General features: G+C 42.7%; 1 non-coding gene across 1 annotated transcript; it reads left to right on the top strand.

Moving 5' to 3' along the window:
* Positions 1-13,879: 13,879 nt before the first annotated feature.
* On the top strand, positions 13,880-13,986 carry LOC133250158 (U6 spliceosomal RNA). The gene has a single exon (XR_009737262.1). It is a non-coding gene; the product is annotated as a U6 spliceosomal RNA (small nuclear RNA).
* The last annotated feature ends 1,428 nt before the right edge of the window (positions 13,987-15,414 follow it).

The raw sequence follows: 15,414 nt of genomic DNA, 5'->3' as shown, positions 1-15,414 counted from the left end.
CAGTCATTCTTGTGAGTTTTTAAGTTGCTTTTCTGCCTTTTCTCCAGGTCACAATGTATATAATCAGTTAATAAGCAGGTTGTTTTAAATAGTGATTGAGTGCATGCCAAGTCGCTTCAGTAGTGTCCGACTCTGTGCAACCCCATGGATTGTAGCCCATCAGGCTCCTCTGTCCATGGGATTCTCCAGGCAAGAATACTGGAGTGGGTTGCCATGCCCTCCTCCAGGGGATCTTCCCAACCCAGAGATCGAACCCAGGTCTCCTGCCTTGCAAGCAGATTCTTTATCATCTGAGCCACCAGGGAAGTTATATCTAAATTTTCAAAAAAATGTATGACATAATTGAAAAGCGATTATGCAAAGGAGATGCAGACATTACACTTTGTTAGCTACACTCTCCTCTATCTTCATTATAGGAATTCTTCAGTTACATTTTTAGTTCACTGGCTGAAATTCTAGCACTTTCTTCATCTTTACAACTTAGTCATTTTATTTCTGATCATGTTTCTGCTTAGGTGAAGCATGTCTCTGACATAAGTGATCTTTTTTATAACAGAACTGAAAAAAAATTTTTGCCCCCCCAGCTTTTTTTTTTGTAATACAACTATGGAACTTTTTCAACTGCCTCTTTGTGTAAGGACTCCTGGGGTTTTACCTGAAAATTTTCAGCCATGATTCTACTTAAATTTTGCAAACAAACAAATGAATCTCCAGGGACTCAGAGAAGCTCATAGGCTATATTCTCAGAGTTCCTGAACTGCACAAGGCAGGGTGGGAATACATGTTGAGACTGAGACTGAAGGGAAATGTGCCTGCATCACAACACTGACAGCTGTTTGCTTGGGCAGCCTGGAATATTCCTAAACTCTGTAGTCAGCAAGACCTGAGTCTTGTAAACCAGCAGTTTAAATGACGTTACTCCAAAATTACTGCATGTATATTTCAAAGGGAATGAATTACTTCAACGTGTAAGAAAGTCCTAACCAAACTGGCAGATAAATCCTAACCGAGCATACACTTGGTTATAAGTATACATTGGGTTGAAAACTTCAACCCAGATGGGGGAAGGTGGTGTAGACGGGGAGCGGGGAACAGTGAAAGGGAGGAAGGAGGACTGGCCTGAGCCAGGCAAAGGGCAGGGGAGATAGAGCCAGTTTCCAAAAAAAAAAAAAAACCACAAAAGAAAGAGGAGAAGTAGGTTCTCCAGCAAAGATTATGAAGGGCAGTGATGAGAACATAGGAAAAATCAAAGGCAAACTGGTGGTGACGGGCCCTACGTGCCAACCTAGGGAGCATTCCTTTCATCCTAAGTGGAAGTTGATTTGATCAAGTTGCATTATAGAAAGACTACTGTGGCTGCCAGATGAAAATAAAGATGAATAGGAGACAGTAAGGCTGTCATCCTAATCGCTGAGGCCATGGGAGAAAGTGTACTGAGAGCTGGGCATAGATTGTACGCAGACACAGAAATTCCCAGCTTTTACATATCTACTTGGGAGGAAGATATGCAAATGTAAACCTGCTATCTTTTGCTGCAAGAAGTGCACAACCATTGTAATTAAAGTAACTGCATTTTATCACGATCACTTTGCATAAAACATAGTTCTTAGTGACCTGACCTTTTATTGTTTTCTGACCTCATTTTTTCTAACAAGTACAATGAGTTTTATATTATGTATAAGATTTTATTTATTGCTACTATACACTATTTCCCAATCCCAAAGGGATTATGAATATTTTTGAGTTATATAATAGTACTGTTAATTGATTTAGTATCTAAAATTGTAATTAGGAAAATGCTAGTGAGGAAAACAACAGAATGGGAAAGACTAGAGATCTCTTCAAGAAAATTAGAGATACCAAGGGAACATTTCATGCAAAGATGGGCTCGATAAAGGACAGAAATGGTATGGACCTCACAGAAGCAGAAGATATCAAGAAGAGATGGCAAAAATACACAGAAGAACTGTACAAAAAAGAGCTTCACGACCCAGATAATGACGATGGTGTGATCTCTGACCTAGAGCCAGACATCCTGGAATGTGAAGTCAAGTGGGCCTGAAAGATGATGCTGTGAAAGTGCTGCACTCAATATGCCAGCACATTTGGAAAACTCAGCAGTGGCCACAGGACTGGAAAAGGTCAGTTTTCATTCCAATCCCAAAGAATGCCAAAGAATGCTCAAACTACCGCACAATTGCACTCATCTCACACGCTAGTAAAGAAATGCTCAAAATTCTCCAAGCCAGGCTTCAGCAATATGTGAACTGTGAATTTCCTGATGTTCAAGCTGGTTTTAGAAAAGGCAGAGGAACAGAGATCAAATTGCCAACATCCGCTGGATCATGGAAAAAGCAAGAGAGTTCCACAAAAACATCTATTTCTGCTTTATTGACTATGCCAAAGCCTTTGACTGTGTGGATCACAATAAACTGTGGAAAATTCTGAAAGAGATGGGAATACCAGACCACCTGACCTGCCTCTTGAGAAATCTGTATGCAGGTCAGGAAGCAACAGTTAGAACTGGACATGGAACAACAGACTGGTTCCAAATAGGAAAAGGAGTATGTCAAAGTTGTATATTGTCACCCTGTTTATTTAACTTATATGCAGAGTACATCATGAGAAACGCTGGACTGGAAGAAACACAAGCTGGAATCAAGATTGCTGGGAGAAATATCAATAACCTCAGATATGCAGATGACACCACCCTTATGGTAGAAAGTGAAGAGGAACTCAAATGACTCTTGATGAAAGTGAAAGTGGAGAGTGAAAAAGTTGGCCTAAAGCTCAACATTCAGAAAACGAAGATCATGGCATCTGGTCCCATCACTTCATGGGAAATAGATGGGGAAACAGTGTCAGACTTTATTTTTTTGGGCTCCAAAATCACTGCAGATGGTGACTGCAGCCATGAAATTAAAAGATGCTTACTCCTTGGAAGGAAAGTTATGACCAACCTAGATAGCATATTCAAAAGCAGAGACATTACTTTGCCAACAAAGGTCCGTCTAGTCAAGGCTGTGGCTTTTCCAGTGGTCATGTATGGATGTGAGAGTTGGACTGTGAAGAAGGCTGAGTGCCGAAGAATTGATGCTTTTGAACTGTGGTGTTGGAGAAGACTCTTGAGAGTCCCTTGGACTGCAAGGAGATCCAACCAGTCAATTCTGAAGGAGATCAGCCCTGGGATTTCTTTGGAAGGAATGATGCTGAAGCTGCAACTCCAGTACTTTGGCCACCTCATGCAAAGAGTTGATTCATTGGAAAAGACCCTGATGATGGGAGGGATTGGGGGCAGGAGGAGAAGGGGACGACAGAGGATGAGATGATTGGATGGCATCACTGACTTGATGGACGTGAGTTTAAGTGAACTCCGGGAGTTGGTGATGGACAGGGAGGCCTGGTGTGCTGCGATTCATGGGGTCGCAAAGAGTCGGACACGACTGAGCGACTAAACTGAACTGAACTGAGTGAATCTAGAGCAAATTATAAGTCCAAATCCATATTTCTCTCTAAATAAAAAATGTAGGTATTTGTGAATACCTACAGTTTACTACGGAGAAGGCAATGGCACGACACTCCAGTACTTTTGCCTGGAAAATCCCATGGACGGAGGAGCCTGGCAGACTACAGTCCATGGGATCACTAGAGTTGGACACGACTGAGCGACTTCACTTTCACTTTTCACTTCCTGCATTGGTGAATGAAATGGCAATCCACTCCAGTGTTCTGGCCTGGAGAATCCCAGGGACGGCGGAGCCTGGTGGGCTGCCGTCTATGAGGTTGCACAGAGTCGGACACGACTGAAGCAACTTAGAAGAAGAGGAAGAACAGTTTACTAAACATTTCATAAATAATTTGTTTTAAATTCCCTTGAAAATATGTGTATAGCTCTAGTTCCTGTTTGAAGAAGGAATAAATTCAGAGAGATTATTCATCTCTATCATGATTATACAGTTCAAATAGCAGAGACAGTATTTGAATCCAGCTTTTCTGGGTTCTCAGGGTTATACTCTTTGTCGTTGTTGTTGTTCAGTCATTAAGTCGTGTCCAACTCTTTGTGACCCCATGGACTGTAGTTTCCCCATGGACGAAAAGTTTCCCTGCTACTGCTAAGTCACTTCAGTCGTGTCCGACTCTGTGTGACCCCATAGATGGCAGCCCACCAGGTTCCCCCGTTCCTGGGATTCTCCAGGCAAAAGTTTCCCTATCCTTCACCATCTCCTGGAATTTGCTCAAACTCATGTCCATTGAGTCAGTGATACCATTCAACCATCTCATCCTCTGTTTCCCTCTTCTCCTCTTGCCCTCAATCTTTCCCAGCATCAGGGTCTTTTCCAATGAATTGGCTCTTTGCATCAGATGGCCAGAGTATTGGAGTTTCAGCTTCAGGATCAGTCCTTCCAATGAATATTCAGGGTTGATTTCCTTTAATATAAACATCCCAACCAATGCCTATTGCAGTTAAATCTATATCAGCAAGCCTGAGGGAGTTGGCAATGGGTTTTCATTCTGACAGTTACATCTGGAGGGTTAAATAGGAATAGGATAAGTAAGCTGAGAGATGATGGGAAAATCAAATATTTGGAAAACAAAAAAGGGAAAGAAATAACAAACAGAACCAGAATACAAGAACCAAGTTATGCTGAGGCACCACTGGGTGGTGAGCTCCCAGTGGAGCAAGATTGGGGGTAAAAGGGTCCTGAAGACTATGGTACAACTTTAACTACACAGTTCACCACAATCCATCTCTCTCATCTGAGTTCCAAACTGTCACTCTCGTATATTTGCAGGAAATTTCCACAGGGTTGTCCCATAGACAAAACATAATCAGCATACTTGGTATGAAGCTCATAGTTTTTCACTCTGTCCATTCATTCTTCCACAACCCACCCAACTTAATTCCTCCTATTTGGTTGCCAACCCAGGATTCAGGTTCAAATGTCCATTTTCAAGGAAACCCTCCTACACTGTTGGTGGCAATGCAAATTGGTGCAGCCAACATAGAGAACAGTATGGAGGTTCCTTAAAAAACTAAAAATAGAGTTACCATATGATCCAGCAATCCCACTCCTGGGCGCATATCTGGAAAAGAGGAAAACTCTAATTAAAAAATGTACATATACCCCACGTGCCCTGTAGCAGCACTATTTACAATAGCCAAGATGTGGACACAACCTAAATGTCCATCGACAGAGGAATGGATAAAGAGGATGCACCACATGCAGATACCATGGAATACTACTCAGTCATCAAAAAGAATGACATAATGCCATTCGAAGCAATATGGATGGACCTAGCGACTTCACTTTCACTTTTCACTTTCATGCACTGGAGAAGGAAATGGCAACCCACTCCAGTATTCTTGCCTGGAGAATCCCAGGGATGGGGGAGCCGGGTGGGCTGCCATCTGTGGGGTTGCACAGAGTCTGACACGACTGAAGTGACTTAGCAGCAGCAGCAGCAGAGACGATTATACTAAAAAAGTCAGACAGAGAAAGACAAATATCATATGACATCGCATGATATCACTTACATGTAGAATCTGAAAAACTGATACAAATGAACTTATTTACAAAACAGAAATAAACTCACAGACATGCAAAACAAACTTATGGCTACCAAAAGGCAAAGTGGGGGGAGGGAGGAATAAATTAGGAATTTGGGATAAACAGATATACATTACTATATACAAAATGGATAAACAACAAGGAATAGCACAGGGAACCATATTCAATGTCTTGTAATAACCTATAATGGAAAAGAAATTGCAAAAGAACATATACATATATAACTGAGTCACTTTGCTGTATACTTGAAACTAATGCAACACCAGAAATAAACTATACTTCAATTTAAAAATAAATAAAAATCAGATCAGATCAGATCAGTCACTCAGTCGTGTCCGACTCTTTGCGACCCCATGAATCGCAGCACGCCAGGCCTCCCTGTCCATCACCAGCTCCCGGAGTTTACCCAGGCTCACATCCATCAAGTCAGTGATGCCATCCAGCCATCTCATCCTCTGTCGTCCCCTTCTCCTCCTGCCCCCAATCCCTCCCAGCATCAGAGTCTTTTCAATAAGTCAACTCTTCGCATGAGGTGACCAAAGTACTGGAGTTTCAGCTTTAGCATCATTCCTTCCAAAGAAACCCCAGGGCTGATCTCCTTCAGAATGGACTGGTTGGATCTCCTTGCAGTCCAAGGGACTCTCAAGAGTCTTCTCCAACACCACAGTTCAAAAGCATCAATTCTTCGGCGCTCAGCCTTCTTCACAGTCCAACTCTCACATCCATCCATGACCACAGGAAAAACCATAGCCTTGACTAGACGAACCTTTGTTGGCAAAGTAATGTCTCTGCTTTTGAATATGCTATCTAGGTTGGTCATAACTTTCCTTCAAATTGTAGAAAACTGAGTTTACTACATTAATAAAATTGAAGTTTATTAGTTACCAAAAAAAGTCCTTTACCCACCAAGTCATATTTAACTTTCCTTCTAAGTATTTCCCTTCCCTACAAGTTCCCTTCCTGTTTCTGTTTCATTTCCCCATTCTTTTACTGAATGACTACTAAGTGTCATTTAAGAGTCTGCCTGCAGGGCTTCCTCAGTGGTCCAGTGGTTAAGCATCCACCTGTCAATGCAGGGGACCCGAGTTCGATTCCTGGTCCAGGAAGATCCCACATACTGCAGAGCAACTAAGCCCATGCTCCGCAACTGAAGCCCGTGTGCTCCAGAGTCCACTAGCCACAAGGGAAGCCATCACCATGAGGAGCCCTCACACCACAACTGGGGAGTAGCCCCCACAACTGCAGAAAGCCCACAAACAACGAAGACCCAGCTCGGCCAAATATAAAGAAATAAAATTATAAAAAACAAATAGAAGAGTCTGCCTGCAATGCAGGAGACCAGGATTCGATCCCTGGGTTGGGAAGATCCCCTGGAGAAAGAAGTGGCAACCCACTCCAATATTCTTGCCTGGAAAATCCCAGGGACAGAGGAGCCTGGTGGGCTACAGTCCGTGGGGTTCTCAAGAGCTGGACACAATTCAGTGAATAAACCACCACCACTAAGTGTCAGGTGCTAATTCTGCTCAATCACAAGAATACAAAGACAAAAGAGAGACTATCCTTGTCCTTGGAGGATTCACATCTCAAAGAAGAGTGTAGAAGGCAGAATTCTTTTTAAAAATATTTGTTTTATTTGCTGCACACAGGGTGTTTTGGTGAGGCATGTGAGATTTAGTTCCCTGACCAAGGATCAAACTTGGGCCTCTGCATTGGGAGCACCAAGTCTTAGCCACTGGACCACGAAGGAAGTCTCCGATGGTGGAATTCTACGATGGCTCTAAAGATTCCCTCTCCTGTTGTGTATCTGCTGTTTAATTTCTTCTCTTTGAGTGTGGGTGAGTCTTATCTAACCAGGCAAGCTCTTTGAAAAAAGAAGATATAAGGGCCAAAGGAGGAAGTCAGAGAGGTTCAAAACTATAGCAGATGCTTTTCTTCAGCTTCAAAGGGACAAGCCTGACCTCTGTCCATGGGATTTTCCAGGCAAGAATACTGGAGTGGGTTGCCATTTCCTTCTCAATCTCTGGGATCTTCCCAACCCAGGGATTGAAACCAGATTTCCTGCACTGAAGGCAGATTCTTTACCAATGGAGCTACCGGGGAAGCCCTCTCTGTTGTGGAGAAGGCCATAAAACAAGGACCTGAGAGAGGTTTCTGGGAACTGAGAGTGGTTTTTGGCCTCCAATTGGCAAAAAAAAAAAAAAATAGGACTCTGTCATACAACTGCAAGGAAATGAATTCTGCCAAGGAACTTGGCAAGGGATCTTTCCCTAGTTAAGCCTCCAAATGAGGATGCGTGCATGCATGCAAAGTCACTTAAGTTGTGTCCATCTCTGCAATCCTATGGACCATAGACTGCCAGGCTTCTCTGTCCATGAGATTCTCCAGGCAGGAATACTGAAGAGGGTTGTCATGCCCTCCTCCAGGGTATCTTCCTAAGTCAGGGATCGAACCCATGTCTCTTATGTCTCCTGCACTGGAAGACAAGCTCTTTACCACTAGTGCTACCTGGGAAGCCCAAATGAGGATACACCCAGACAACACCTTGACTTCAATAAGATTGTGAGCAGTGACCCAGGTCAAGTACACTGGCTTTCTGATTTATAGAAGCTGTAAGGTAATAAATGGGTATTGTCTTAGACTTGTAGGTTGTGATAATTTGTTCTGCAGCAACAGAAAACTAATACAGAGCAATAAAAGGATAAGTAGATCATTGTCACAGAGACTGCTCAATGCTATGGGACAGGCATGCAGAAGGATGCTCTCAGAGCCTAGACAGGGGCATCTAACAAAAACCAGTGGACTCAGGGAAGACATCCTGCCAGAGGTAGAACCTAGGATGATCATAAAGTGAAAGAGGGAGTTGGAGAATGTGTGTGACTGGGGAGGGCACCGTGCAGCCAAACACGTACAAGTCCCAGAGTGACAGACTTCCTGGTAAGTTGTAGAAACTAGAAATACTTCAACACATCTGAAATGAAAGGAAAAAGAGTAAAAGTTGATGATAGAAAAGTAAGATATGGTAATAAAAAAAGGAACACTTACCATTCACTGATTGTATACTGTGTGGTAGTTCAGGATGTAATCTCAACCGAGGTGTTCACAGGAACCCTCTGTGTGCTGGTGAGTTGCTCTTTTCCCTCATCCAGCCCCTGTTCCTCCTCTACTGCGCTGTGAATCACAGGGTGTTGATTCTTGCAAACCACCTTTTGCAGACTTCTTGCTGGGAGATGGACTTTAGGTTGGGTCGAGCCAATGGATAGCGCTGGGAGGAGCCTGGAGGCAGGAAGAGAGGAGACTCCAGGGTGTTGTTCCTCTCTCTGACCCAAAGGCCGCCCCTCCTCCCTACCACCATCTCCCACAGACCCAGATGAGTGACTGTGCCTCCTGGGCTCCAATAATGCTTCCCCCTCAGTCCCAGCCTTGGGCGTGGCTGTTTGTTGTTTCCTGCAGTTGCTTAATCCCTCGGTAGTCTCACCTTCCCTGGTTGGGTCTAACAGCTAGCTCTCCAGTCTGTACCTTTTAACTAGTTCCCCTATTAAATTCTCTCTACTGGCAGGAGGGTTCATTTCCTAGTTTCATCCGGACTGAATCACCATGTTTTACAGATGAAGGAACTCAGACTGAACAACTTGCCCAATAATTCAGTTAGAATATCGTGGGACCCTGTGTCGACCAAGTCTGCGATTCTGAAATGGATGGCTTTCTGACAAGCTGCCTCGTCTCTCCAAACTTACCACCCCTGGATTGAGGCAGCTTCTTTTCATTGCACTACTCCAGCAGCCTCTGAGCAGTTTCCCACCTCTCTCTCTCTAATCTGCTATCCACAGTGCCGCCACATGCGTCCTCTGTAAGCATATTTCTGGTCACATGACATGTCTGGCAATTGCAAAGAGGCCAATTCCCCATTCTAGACCCAAGACTACCTGGAATAATTCTTAAGGCAGTCTTTTTGGCTTCGCTTGTGTTAAATATTTTGCTCTACTGAAAATCTACCCCTGATTTTCACTTCTTTCTCTTTGCTTACTCTGTTTCTGTTCTTTTTAGCTAGAATGCTCAGTTTCTACCTTTTGAAAATAATCCTTCTGTTTCATCTTTTGAAATAATAATCTGCCTTTCAAAGGCTATTCATCTATTCATTTATTTACCAAAACTGGGCAAGGAACATTTAGGTCTTCAGGACAGAAGGAACAAAATTATCCCTGCCCTTTAGATTATGGGTTGCCAAATGTTTTCCATAAGGAGCCAGATGGTAAATATTTTAAGCTTTGTTGGTCACATGGCCTCCACTGCAACTACTTAATTCTGCCATTGTAGCACAAAAGACAGTACATAAATGACTGAGTCTGGCTGTTCCAATAAAACTTTATTTACAAAAAACACATGGTAAGCTGGATTTGGCCCATGGACTGCAGTTTGCAGGCTTCTTCTAGAAACTCACAAATAGAAAAGCTACCAGGAAGTGATAAATAAAAAAACATAGAAAAGAGATGTGAAGAAAAGAAGTACGATGTGCCAGCATCTATGTAAGAGTTTCAAATGACAAAATTAAAAAGAACAAGGAAGAGGGGATATATTTGAAGGGAAAAAAAGTTAAATTTCTTATAACCAATGAAAAGATGAACGCTTTCAGCTCATAAAATGCCAAAGAGAAGAGATAAGGAAAAACCAGACCTATACATTATGAGAAAACCCTGAAACTCTCTAGAAAAAGAGGACATGTGATCTACAAAGGAACAAGAGTCATATTGACATTAGACCTCTCAACAGCACACTGGCTGCAGGAAGACAAAGGAGTAATATATACCAAGTACTGAAAAAATTGTGAGGCTAGAGTCTTGTATTCAGCCAAAGTGTCATTCAAAAATGAAAGCATAGGAAAAGTGATATTAGCCTCAGGCAAACAAGTTCTCAAAAAATATGCCACACAAAGACCCACATTGAAAATATATTTGAGGAAGTACAGAAATGAGAAGGAAAAAAAGAAAACTGGTGTGTTTAAGAGATGTCAGTGGAATTCCCTGGTGGCCCAATGGTAAGGACTCTGAGTTCTCACTGCCAAGGATCTGGGTTCAATGCTGGGTTGAGGAACGAAGATCCCACAAGCCAAATAGTGCAGTATAAATTAATGAATTAAAAAGAGATATCAGAAGTAAGAGAATTAAGAATACTATAGGACTCCCCTGGTGGTACAATGGATAAGAATCCACCTGCCAGTGCAGGGCACATGGGTTTGATCCCTGGTCCAGGAAGTTAGCTGTGGAGCAGCTAAGCCCATGGACCACAACTGAAGCCCACACCTCTGTGCTCCACAGCTAGAGAAGCCACCACGATGAGAAGCCAGTGCACAGCAGGGAGGAGTACTCCCCACTCACTGCAGCTAGGGAAAGGCTGCGAATATCAACGAAGACACTGCTGCTGCTGCTGCTGCGAAGTCGCTTCAGTCGTGTCCGACTCCGTGCGACCCCATAGACGGCAGCCCACCAGGCTCCCCCGTCCCTGGGATTCTCCAGGCAAGAACACGAGTGGGTCGCCATTTCCTTCTCCAATGCACGAAAGTGAAAAGTGAAAGTGAAGTTGCTCAGTCGTGTCCGACTCTTCACGACCCCCTGGACTGCAGCCTACCAGGCTCCTAATGAAGACACAGCGCAACCAAAAATAAATAAAGAATTTTTTTAAACACTATTATATACTTTAGTAAAGTCTCTTGTAACCTTAAAAAAGAGAAAGCAACTAGGACCAAACAAAAGAGAAAAAAATATATCCACTACAATGCAAACTAAAATCCTGGATATTATTAATACGATAGATGCTCTGGTAGAAAAATGAAAGGGACAGGAGACCATACTAATATGTACTTCTTTTGTTAGGGTAATTATATAGATGTGATGCATTTAATAAATAAATAGGGAGAAAATAACTATGGTTATGGTTGTATCGGTCAGGACACAGAAACCACACTAATGATTTATCAGGGAGCATTTAATGTAACAGCAACTAAGGGAAGGTGGTTCGACTTTTAACAAAGTTTATAAGACTATTGAGAGAGGGAAAAGACAACTGTGGAATAGAAAATGCAAGTAATACTACTAGCTCTGAGGTTGAGGAAGAATACTCCAGGGAAGAACCAACTCTGAACAGGCCCTGGCCCCAGCCGTGACTTAGGCCTCCTTCGAGAGGGCGAGGTTGCAGTTCACCAGCTGGCAGAATTTCACTGGAGAGCCGCAGCTCCGAGCTGGGGTGTGGCCCGCAGATCGGGGTGGTCAGCTGGAAGCTGTCCACTGGGGTAGTGGTGGGATTTGCTGGAGAGTGAGTGCCACTGGGTCTCCATAGGAGACGTGACAGAAACCGGAAGATCCAGAAAGGGCAGCCACCTCCTCTGCTGGGCCTTGCGGTGTCTCTCCAGCGCCCTCTGTTGATAAGGCCTAACACTGAACCAGCTGGCAAATCACAATGTTCACAGAACGTGCATCTCCAGGAGGCACTGGAGTTGGCAAACAAGACGTGAATACCTGGGACAGTCCACAGCCATTTTTCCCCCCACTCAGTGCTATATTGTCAATATTCATTAATGTTTATGTGTGTAGTTATTGAATATTCTTCCTGGTTATCTTTTCCTTACGGGGGCTTCCCGGGCGGGTCAGTGCTAAAGAATCTGCCTGCCAATGCAGAAGACATGGGTTCAATCCCTGGGTTGGGAAGATCCCCTGGAGAAGGGAATGGCAACCCATTCCAGTATTCCTGCCTGGGAAATCCCATGGACAGAGGAGCCTGGCAGGCCACATACAGTCCACACGGTTGCAAAAGCCTTGGACACGACTTGGCAACTAAACAGCAACAGCATTCTTTTCCTTCCATTGTTTTTGGACTGTTTCACATATTATGGAAGTTGTAGAAAATGAGGAATAATGTAAACAATTTTAGGAATGGAAATGAATTGTGTCCAGTGAAATACAATTGATTGCCTTCCTGTGGTTGCACCATTTTCTATCTTTTTGTAAATTCATTCCAGCATTCTTAGTTGCCTATCTGTGTGCTTTGTTGAGTTCTTCTGTGATCTAACTGTAACATCTTACTGGTTTCCTCATTAATTAATAAGGTAAGTAAAACCTCTGACATATAATCTTTTTATATTTGTATGAGAGTTATAATCTTAACTTTCAAAAAAATCATATCTTAAGCCAATCCTAGAGCAGTCAAGTTCATAGAGATAGAAAGTAGCATAGTGGTTGCCATGGCTGAGGGAAGGAGGGCATAGAGAGTGTCAGTTGGAGAAGATGAAAAAAGTCCTCAAGATCGATGGTGGTGAGGGTTGCACAAAAAATGTGAATGTGTTTGATGCCACCGAACTGTACCTTTTAAAATGGTTAAAATGATGAATTCTGTGTTATGCATATTTTATCACAATTTTAAAAATTAAAAATTGTGTTTTAACACTAGCTCAAAATCAGTCACAATCCTAATAAATATTCTATTGTGTTGGCCAAAAATTCCTTAAGAGTTTTTCCATAACATCCTAATGAAAAACCCAAATGGGCCTTTTTTTTGCCAACCCACTATTACCTAAAGACTAAAAGCAATTGTAAAGTTAACCTCCGGAAACTTGTATGGAAAAGAACAGGAAAAAGAAGAAAATATTTAACATTAACAAATAAACACATACACATAACAAGCAAAGAGGAAACACCCAAAGTCCCTCTTGTCCTTGATTTTGTAACTGGTCATGAGCCATAGTTGGTATTTACGACCCCCTTCTTTCATTACCTAGTCCATATTTCCTTTGCTCTCGGCTGAGATGCGAATACCAGGCCACCTTATCTGTCTCCCAAGAAACCTGTATGCAGGACAAGAAGTAACAGAACCGGACGTGGAACAATAGACTGGTTCAAAACTGGGAAAGGAGTATGTCAAGGCTGTATATCATCACCCTGCTTATTTAACTTATCTGCAGAGTACATCATACAAAATACCAGCCTGAATGACTCACAAGCTGGAATCAAGATTGCCAGGAAAAATATCAGCAACCCCTAATGGTAGAAAGCGATGAAGAACTAACGAGCCTCTTAATGAAGGTGAAAGGGGAGAGTGAAAAAGCTGGCTTAAAACTCAATATTCAAAAACTAAGATCATGGTATCTGGTTCCATCACTTTATGGTAAATAGATGGGGAAACAATGGAAACCATCAGAGACTTTATTTTCTTGGGCTCCAAAATCACTGAGGACAGTGACTGCAGCCATGAAATTAAAAGATGTTTGCTCCTTGGAAGAAAAGTTATGACCAACCTAGACAGCGTATTAAAAAGGAGAGACAGTGCTCGCTTCAGCAGCACATATACTAAAATTGGAACGATACAGAGAAGATTAGCATGGCCCCTGTGCAAGGATGACACGCAAATTCGTGAAGCGTTCCATATTTTTAAATGAGAAAAAAATAAATAAATAAAAAGGAGAGACATCACTTTGCCTACAAAGGTGTGTACGGTCAAAGCTATAGTTTTTCTGGTAGTCATGTATGGATGTGAAAGTTGGACCATAAAGAAGGCTGAGCATCAAAGAATTGATGCTTTTGAACTGTGGTGTTGGAGAAGACTCTTGAGAGTCCCTTGGACAGCAAGGAGATCCAACCAGTCAGTCCTAAAGGAAGTCAACCCTGAATACTCATTGGACGGACTAATGATGAAGCTTAAGCTCCAATACTTTGACTACCTGATGCAAAGAACTGACTCATTGGACAAGACCCTGATGCTGGGAAAGATTGAGGGCAAGAGGAGAAGGGGGCAACAGAGTGTGAGATGATTGGATGGCATCACTGACTCAATGGGTATGAGTTTGAGCAAACTCCGGGAGATGGTGATGGGTAGGGAAGCCTGGTGTGCTGCAGTCCATGGGGTCACAAAGAGTCAAACATGACTGAGTGACTGAGCAACAATAACAAGCTTAGTTGGTTGGTTTCCTAGCAGAGTGAATTCATCTTGAAGCATATCAGTTTTTTATACTCCTGCCTCTTTTTGGTTTTATTTCCTTAATTCATACTTACTATTGAGCAAGGAAATGTTAAGCAATATGCCAGGAAATTCCCTGGGTTCCAGATATAGTCCTGTTCATACTCAGTGGTTAGCAGCAATCCATTTCCTCTTGGGAGTCAGGATCAATCAGTGCAGCAGCAGAGACCTTTTTTTACTGCCTGTCACTCTGAGACATAATAAATCCAAGATGGAGGCCAGGTGGCAGCCTCACTTTCCAATTTAGTGCATGTGCTGTTGTGTGGAAGCACTTCTCCTTTGAGAACAAAGATCCTTTTTTTTTTTTTAACTTTTTAAAATGTTTTAGTAACTTAATTTTTTAAAATAGGAGGATAATTGCTTTGCAATGTTGCATACAACAATGTGAATCAGCCACTGTTATTGTTCGGTCACTAAGTCACATCTGACTTTTTGAGACCCCCATGGACTGCAGCATATCAGACTTCTCGGTCCTTCACCATCTCCTGGAGTTTGCTCAAACTTATATCCATCGAGCTGGTGATGCCATCCAACCACCTCATCCTCTGTTGTGCCCTTCTCCTCTTGCCCTCAATCTTTCCCAGCATCAGGGTCCTTTCCAATGAGCCGGCTCTTTGCATCAGGTGGCTAAAATATTGGAGTTTCAGCTTCAGCACCAGTCCTTGCAATGAATATTCAGGGTTGATTTCCTTTGGGATTGACTAGTTTGATTCTCCTGAATCAGCCGTGAGTATACATACAAACCCTTCCTCTTGAGCCTCCCTCCCACCTCCTACCCCTGCCAGAACTAAGACATTTAAAGCAACAAATCTCAGAGTTGCCAGGACGAGAAGCAAAAATTTGT

This window comes from Bos javanicus, chromosome 6 (assembly GCF_032452875.1).
Source record: "Bos javanicus breed banteng chromosome 6, ARS-OSU_banteng_1.0, whole genome shotgun sequence".
Classification (NCBI taxonomy): Eukaryota; Metazoa; Chordata; class Mammalia; order Artiodactyla; family Bovidae; genus Bos; species Bos javanicus.
The sequence above is the reverse complement of the archived record's forward strand: the minus strand, read 5'-3'. Positions and strand labels throughout refer to the sequence as shown.